Below are 9232 nucleotides of genomic sequence, written 5' to 3' on the forward strand. Positions count from 1 at the left end.
TAGATATATATAAAGACTAGATATCTCGCTCGACGGAGCCGGACGTCACCACATGGCGGCCATCTTGTTGCGGGAGGCTCTCTCACCCATAACATTGTGTTGGTAGTTGTAAATAACCATAACTTGCTCAATTTTCAACCGATTTTGTAACGGTCTGGTTTGTTATAAACGTCAGAGATGTAGTTATGACACTGCATAAATTATAAAAAAATTTTAGAAAATAACATAATTATTCATAAGTACACAGTGTCATATCTACATCTCTGACGTTTATAACAAACCAGACCGTTTCAAAATCGGTTGAAAATTGAGCAAGTTATGGTTATTTACCACTACCAACACAATGTTATGGGTGAGAGGGCCTCCCGCAACAAGATGGCCGCCATGTGGTGACGTTCGTCTCCGTTGGCCAGCAACGCGGCCAAGATATCTAGTGTTCATATCTGTGGATATGGCTGCCATAGCCCGCTGCAGTCTAGATCATAGATATAAACATAGATATAAACACTAGATGTCTCGGCCGCGTTGCCGGCCGACGGAGACGAACGTCACCACATGGCGGCCATCTTGCAGCGGGCAGCTCGCTCACCCAAAACATTGTGTTGGTAGTGGTAAATAACTACAACTTACTCAATTTTCAACCGATTTTTAAACAGATTGGTTTGTTATAAACGTCAGAGATGTAGTTACGACACTGCATTGTTATGAATAATTGTTTTGTTCTAAAAAATAGTATTATGTACTAAAAATAGGTACAAGATTTCCCTTTACAAATATACATCAAGAAATGCTGCCTGTTGACGTCCCCACCCTTTACAGAGATGTATACTTACGAATAATTATAATTATAACTATCGGTTTTCATATGAAAATAACATTAAACAAAACAGATAGGTGCAATAAATACACACATGCACAAGGTATTTATGTCAAATCAATATATAGGCTACTAAAACTGAACATACAGGATGGCAACATGAGATACATGTATACTTTTATTATAGGAATATTTCTAATATAATAAAATAGATTGAATTATTACATGTTTAGTTTAAACAAGTGCTACATACACTACCTCACAGAGAGACACACACATGCGTACAGAGATACACACACTCATTGCTACAGCTTTCACTATAGAGCCATCATGTAGCACAAGAGCATTGATTTCTACGTATATGTCTATGGTCTGGATGACGAACTGAATGCTCTGTGTCATTCTTCGTGTTTTCTACATGTCTACAGGTTAGTAGCGGCTGAGAGTCACCTCCGCTAACTCCTAAAGCTTCCCATGATCACCACGAGTGTCATTGAGACATATTGATGTTGTTTTGATCATAGATATCTATGGTTTTGATTATTTACTTAGACTGGTAAAAACTTAGAAACTCCGCTGGGCAGTGAGGCGGGAAACACTCGCGCCACTAGGTGGGCGGGGCTACATTCACCCGTACAGGTGTTTATTTTACCTGCGCGTCGTCTTGCAGGCGGGTCGGGATAGTATTGTTTACTTTACACAGTGTGTAGTTCAGCTCCGACACACACAGACTCTGTAATTAAGTCATGTGTTGTTATTGTGCCTTATAAAGACCGGTTACAAGCTAATGTTCAATAGGTCTATATTGTAAATGTTTATATTTCTTCATGAGATTAGATTTGATTCAACTTTATTGTCATTGCAAGTACTTATACAACGAAATGCAGTTTAGCATCTAACCAGAAGTGCAAAAAGGCAGTAAAAGTGCAGAGTATTGTGCATATTAAAGTGAATATGTAAATAAATAAGATCTGTACAGTATGAAATATATATGGAATATTACAGTATTAAGATGAATTGTATGATATAAGTACGATGAATAAACTTTGAGCAGGATAAATATATACAAATATGAATACACTATAGGCGGGATAATACAGTAGTAAAAAAAGTAACAGCCTAGTGCAAATGTTTGATAGTGTATTAAGATGTTTGAAGTAAAGAGACACCATAATAATTGAATGTATGTTTTATGCACTTTAAAACGCAGTTACACTCAGAGAAATGCTTGTACTTGAAATTGTGTTTAATTTGAATAAGATGCAGTCTGGATGAGGACCTAAATTCTCCGTGTTGTCATTGCTGCTGCATTCATCCTGTTTTCTACAGATACACTTCGTTGCTGTGGTAACACATTTTGGCTGCTCGTCCGAGATCTCTCTCCATAAGAATCACCAAGGGGACCAGATCCAGTGACATCAGAACCACGAGGCCAAGGAGAGGGGACGTGATTGCAGCCGTGACAACAGCTGGTGGGTGTCCAGCTGTTGAGGGGAGACCAGAGTCCAAGGAGGGTCTTCATTCTTCGCCGTCTCAATTGGTAAACAACGGCTTGAAGAAACTGCGATTTCCTTCCGTTGCAGATTGGCGGGGAGGATCAGCCAATCAGTGAATCCTCCCGCTGATTGGCGGATACAACTTCCATATCATTTTCACAAATACCTTGATGAAGAAATTCTCATCACCATCGTGTTATTTGTTCAAGAGCACGGAGCCTCGGATTTGCAAATTCACTGTAGTAGGCTTCGAGCAACTTCGATTAGCTTCCGTTGCTGATTGGTGGGGAAAAACAGCGATTAGTGAATCCTCCCGCTGATTGGCGGGATAGATTCGCTGATTTGCGGGTGTGGGCCTCCTCAGCCTACACCCGGAAGAGACACGGATTAGCATTGGCTGTTTTGTCTGCGTCAACCTGGAGCTTCATGTCCGCCGCAAATCAGATCGGTCACCTTCCTTTAATGATCACTGACATCGACTTCCACCGTGTGTGTCCCTGTGAGCTGTAGTCGATGTGCTGTAAGCAAAAACGTGTGATTTCAGAAGCAGAATTTATACGCTTAGGCTTACAGAATTTATAAGCCTATTCACAAGGATGCATACAGCTTCACATTATATAACTACAATAACAGTAAAAGGTGGGAATGACAACCTCAGGTTACATCTTCATGACTGCTTTGATTACAAATCTGCCAAAACCTGTTTTCTTCAAACTCCATTATTTATCATCCTTATTCAGGAGTTTCAAAATACATTAGAAATTATTTTTATTCACATCAGATGCTGGGCCCTGATCACAGCACACACCTTTCTTAATATGCATCATGAAATAAATGCAGTGCGCAAAACGCATGCAACGCTGAGACGTGCGCTTGGTCATCGATCGCTCTCTCCACCGACCGCAACAGGCTTCAACGTGCCTCCCGTTAATGACACTGTAACTACAACTTCACCTAAATGACACGAGAAATGGTTATTGAATCGGCTGAGGCCTGACAGTATAAGAGGAAAAAACTATAGGTTACACATCTAAAGAGTTTTGAATTGTCTTTGTCAAGGTCTTTTTAATACTTTTTAAGGGTCTTGATTTTCCCTAAATTTATATATCAACTTTTAATAATTTTCAAGATCCCGCGGATACCCTGATTAAAGTGCCGGTCAGAAAATGATCCGTCTCCATCTTGTTGTTCCTTTACATTAAGAGTGATCCAACCCTTAGCTTCGCCGTCAACTCATCATCAAACTCCACAGAATCCAAATAAAACTCACCGAACCCGCCGTGGCCAGTTTCGTACTGTTCCATAAACCACACACACGGACGTCGGGTCGAGATAAACCTTTAATTCAGCGACTTAGATCTGAAAATAGTTTGTGGCTAAATACGTTTTTTCCCACTGACCAGCCGACCGAGGCGAGCTAACGCTACTTAGCATCACGCTAGCTTCTCACTCATTCATTGAAATGTCAATTTAAAACGACAGCAGCAGACAAAATAGTGTTTAGTGCTCTACGAAATAGGGGATATTCAAGATCATTTTTAAGACACTTAAAAAAACTATAAAGAACAAAAAACCACAAATAGATAGAGAAATGATTCCTCTTATTACAACATTCTCTACTATGAGTGGAGTAATGAACAACCAACTTAACAATTTTCAACAATGATACAAGATCAAGGATTACTGGACAGATTCCGAGTAATTTCGGTTTACAGGAGGAATACAAACTTAAAAGACCTGCCAGTTAAGGCAACACTCACACCAATGCATCACAAGAAAAACAACATGTTAATACAAGTGTTTTATGAACTTAAATTTGTCAGAAACACACACACCAAGATCAATTTCATAATTTAACAGCTTTCACACCACAGACGTCCAATTGCGTGTACATAATATTAAAAAAATTCCATAGCCACAAGAATGGTACAACACAGGTATAATTTGAGACACAAGAAAACACAAATACTCCTCTAGTCAAACACTTCATATTACATGGACCACACTCACTTAGAGTAGCAGGCCTCCGATACAATTTGTCTTGGACCGATATATAACGAAAGAAAATGGAGAGAAGATGGATCTTCCTCCTGAACACAAAAGAACCAATTGGCCTGAATGTTAAAATAAATTCAACAATTTTGTGAATATTTCATGACTTCTAAACAACATGGGGCATTGGATAGAATGAAGATAATATTCAGCTCCCAGGAGACCCAGTTCATAGAGTGTACAGTGGGTTTAGAATCCTGGCCGTGGACTAGGGCCCTAATCCTATCATGTTCTACCCAAACCTAAACCCAGCGCCGCACCGCTCCCATGACGCGAAGTACACGCTGTGCGTAGGGCACCAAGTCCTGAGGGGGCACCAAAAAATAGGCAACTAAAAAAAATCCTCATAGTTATAATAATTATGTAGCCGAGCGTTTAGTTGTATCATAGGTCCGGCCTCAGCCGACAAAGGACACGAGAGCAGGTCATGCGCTCGGCACAGCGCACACGTTATTCTCTGCTCACTTTGCAACTTCACTCATCACAAAACCCACTTCCTTTAAAAAACCCTTTCAAAATAAGAGTCTCTACCAACAACCCGCTTAGAACAGGAAATACAAATCAACCCTCGACAATAACGTCATTAAATAAAATAGCTTACAATTATAATGCTGATATTATTTCAGTATAGAAATATCAGGCCCCTTTTAGGCATGTGTATCACAAAACAGGCAGAACAAGAGATATATTTAATTGCTCAAAAAAAGTTATGATGGTTCGTTAATGGTTAGCCTATGCATACACCTCGAACTAGCTGAGATTATTGCTAATGTTAGCATACTCAAATATGTTATAACTTAGGTGCAAGCTAAATTGAGATTTTACTGTTAAACATTATGCATTTTACAAGTAGGCCTAACTGACGCCAGCTAGATGTTACTTTACTTTACATTCTATTATGCTTTTATATTAGATTAGATTCATCAAACATTTGATAAATAAAGGGGGAGAGCACCTTGGCTGCATGCTTACAGTATTAAATGTTTATTATTTTTTCGGTATAAGATTCTTTGTGTGAATAGTTTGTTGTTGGACTTTACTTGAATGTGTGTGTTTTAGTTGTTCTACATAGTGTGTTAACAAAGTTAAGTAAAATTGTGTGAATTTTCTGCTTCTAAATCTTTTCGTTATTGAAGAAGATTGCTAACTTGTATACTTCTGCTTTTAAGTTTGTATTTATGGATGACTATTTAATTTCTACGAAGATATTGCACATCCCAATACTTGTGTGTATGTATGTTTTGGCTGTTCTGTGTACTGTGTTTACAAAGTAGATTTTCCCTTTTCGTTTTAATAAAATGTTAAACAGGCAGAAACAAACGTTTTTTTCTCGGGGGGGGGGGTGCAACATAAAGGAGTTAAAGAAAGAAACCCACAAATCACTAAGACTATTGAAAAAAATACAATTCGTGGATGTTAAGTAGTAATAACATGATCTATTACAAAAACAATACATGGATGTAGACAACTCAAATTAAAAACATGTAATTTGATATGTGAGTTAAAACAATCACAGTTTATCGATATACGAAATTCTTTCAAAGTCACAATTGTATTTTAAATAGAATATAAATACATAAATATATCACTACATCCATTAAAATATAATATATTCATAGAAACACGGTATCATGAATGATAATATATATAAACAAGTTGATTTTAATTCACAGTTAAAGAATTAAAGGATCACAGTGGAATAGACAAGAGGGAGGAGTCTGTGAGAGGCAGCCTATAAATAGAGGAGCCCTCAGTCTCCTCACTCACTCTTGCTCCGAACGTTGTAGTGGAAGGACCTCGCAGCTCAAGATAGAAATATTTAGTTTTTTAACATGTCAAATAAGACCTGAAGAAGACCGAAGAGGGTCGAAACGTCGTGACACGTCAACTGTTTTCAGTTTTTGATTTTATTATCAGTTTGTTTCTTTGAGTTATTGTGTTTTGATTTAATTTCATGCTAAAAACAATGGTTCCAAGTTGCATTCTGCGACTTCTCAAGTATTCTCCTCACAACCCCCGAGGTTTTTCCTGTCGAGCAGGCAGCGCTTTCAGTTGTGATACGGACGCACATGTCCCACTGAACTAAAATACAAGTCCACGGAGCTGAAAATGTCTTCTGCAGTCGTAGTAGTAGGGAGCTCTCTTGTGCAGAGAAATTATTCCTGCAAGTCCCCGTCCCACACATGTTTCACGTATACAAGGTGAATTAATTGCAGAATAATCTGTAAAAGTTAATTTAAAGCTTTATTTTATATTTAAGATACATTTATATGTAACCTACAATAATAATAATGCTCATGTCTGACAGATGGAATAGTTTAGATGTGCATTTAAAACAAAGTAAAAGAGGAAAAAAACTATCGGCTGCACAGAGTCTTGAATTTGAAAAAGATTCAAGACTTTTTAAGGGTCTTGATTTTCACTAAATTTATACATCAACTTTTAATACTTTTCGAGACCCCGCGGATACCCTGTGTAGTTACAGTGTCATTAACGGTAGGCACGTTCCTCTCACTATGTGTTTTCTGAAATACTAATGCTGCTGTAAATTAAGTTTTTTATTTGTATCTAGCCATGAAGCACATGTAGAAGACGCTGACAAAGATGTCAACTTGGTAATATGACATTCGAGAGCTGTTGTTGATAGCCAATGCTGTAGTCGATGTGCTGTAAGCAAAAACATGTGATTTCAGAAGCAGAATTTATACGTTTCAGTTTCCTGTCGTGACCGCGTCTCAGTCAGACAATTTTCTGCCACTTTCTTCATATGTGAAATTCTATAAAGTGTCAGGACCAACATTTTCTGGACTTTTTCCTAAACTAACCAACTTTTAAACCAACATAACAGATATAAATTTGTTCTTCTGTTTATAGCAGAGGCTGGAGAGTGTTTTTGCGCTTGGTCATCGATCACTCTCTCCACCGATTGAACAGGCTTCAACGTTCCTACCGTTAATGACACTGTAACTACAACTTCACCTCAAGACTTACACTGTTAGATGACACACACACGCTCTCTATTTCTCTCAGTTCAGTGCTGCACTGTATAAATAAATGACGGCCGCACCCATGTGCATCACACACAGGCTGCGAATTGCCTGCCAAAATAAGTTCAACATGTATCTGTTTGAATGCGAGCTTACCTCTCTCCTCTTCTCCTCCTCTTCCTCATCCTTTTCCGCACACACACTCTCATTCCATGCTTCATCCTGCCGGGAACACAGACATTAGCACGGTGAATAACGGAGCAGGAAGCGTTGTAACAACGCAATACATGCAGAGGACTGATCTGTTTGAATGTGAGCTTACATATTCATTCTTCCGCTCATTCTCCTTCTCCCTCTCAAACCTCGTCCTGTCGTCTTCCTCCCTCATTTCCTCCTCTTCCTCCAGCTCTCTCATCCTCTTCTCTCTGATCCGTGTATTCTGCTGAGACCACAGTTTTGAAATATTAAATATGAATATTATTCAATAACTTCGGTCTCATACTGTATATTAGGGATGGGCATTCGATTAACTTGTCTTAATCGATCGTCTCTCCTTCGATCTTTGTTACGCCTTGTCATTGTGGCTCGTCCTCGTCTTCCATGTTAGCTGATGGGACTAATCCAAAAAGACAAAGTCAAATGAACTTACTTTTTTCTTTCTTCGGTGTTGTTTTGTAGTTTTCTTGGCCCTCCCGGCTCGTCCATGCTTCCCCTGGTTGGAGTTTCCAACAAGTTGTTAGTCTTTTAAAATGAATAATTCTTTATATAATGAATGAATAATTCTTTATATATTGACTATTCAACTGTTTCGTAAATGTCTCCTCATCTTTCAGGCTGTGCATGGCCTCAATCAATGCTTCAGCCTGCCGGGACCACAGACATTAGCACGGTGAATAACGGAGCAGGAAGCCTTTCTTGTTCTCGTTCTCGCTTCGTGCTCCCGACCAAACTCTCGTTCCTGAAATGTTCAGACTGGGGAATGTGAAACTTACAACACTGAATTCACTGTCAAATCAGTTAAAATCATCTTTTACGGTGTTTGATTTAAATTCACTTTGTTTAAATAATGGAAATATTTAAATCTTTGATAAAATGTTTTTCATAATTATTGCCTGTATTATTTCCAGGAAGTACAAAATGTACTTTACAGTACTTGAGTAAATGTTGTTACCTCAGAGCCATTTCTTCTGCTGGCATGTCCTCCTTCCTCTCAACTGGGCCGTTGATGCTCGGCCTCAGTGTCTTCATCAGTTCTTAGAAAGTCTTTTTCTTTGACGTCTTGTCAGTCTTCTGGTTCGTCGTCCTCATCCTGGATTTTTCTGGTTTTTCATCTGCTTCTCCTGGTTGGAGACCCAGAGGGAGTGTTGTCTTGGTCGTAACTTCTAATATGACAATACAGGATTAGCTGGTACTCAGTGCAAAGTCTAATTATAAATATATGTTATCATTATGCCATCGTCCGCAGCAAAGGTCTTGTCAAGGAAGCAAACATAGATCGATTATTCTTTTCCTTGTCTCCTGTTTAGTCTTTGTCTTTATATATATATATATTTTTATATATAGAGGACGCCTTCCGTTACACAAAAGTAACACATTAGTAGTTTGTAGGACTACAATACTATAAAGACTATCTAAAACTATCTTTTCTCTTACATTAAATTAATTAGAAAAATTCTCTCTCTGTTTTGATTGACGTCCTAGTCTTCTCCTTTGTCTTCTTTGTCTTTGTGTTCCTCCTCGTCCTCGTCCTCGCCTTCTTCTGTTAACAAAGTTAAGTAAAATTGTGTGAATTTTCTGCTTCTAAATCTTTTCTTTATTGAAGAAGATTGCTAAGTTGTATACTTCTGCTTTAAAGTTTGTATTTATGGATGACTATTTAA

The sequence above is a fragment of the Limanda limanda genome, chromosome 8, assembly GCF_963576545.1.
Source record: "Limanda limanda chromosome 8, fLimLim1.1, whole genome shotgun sequence".
Taxonomy (NCBI): domain Eukaryota; kingdom Metazoa; phylum Chordata; class Actinopteri; order Pleuronectiformes; family Pleuronectidae; genus Limanda; species Limanda limanda.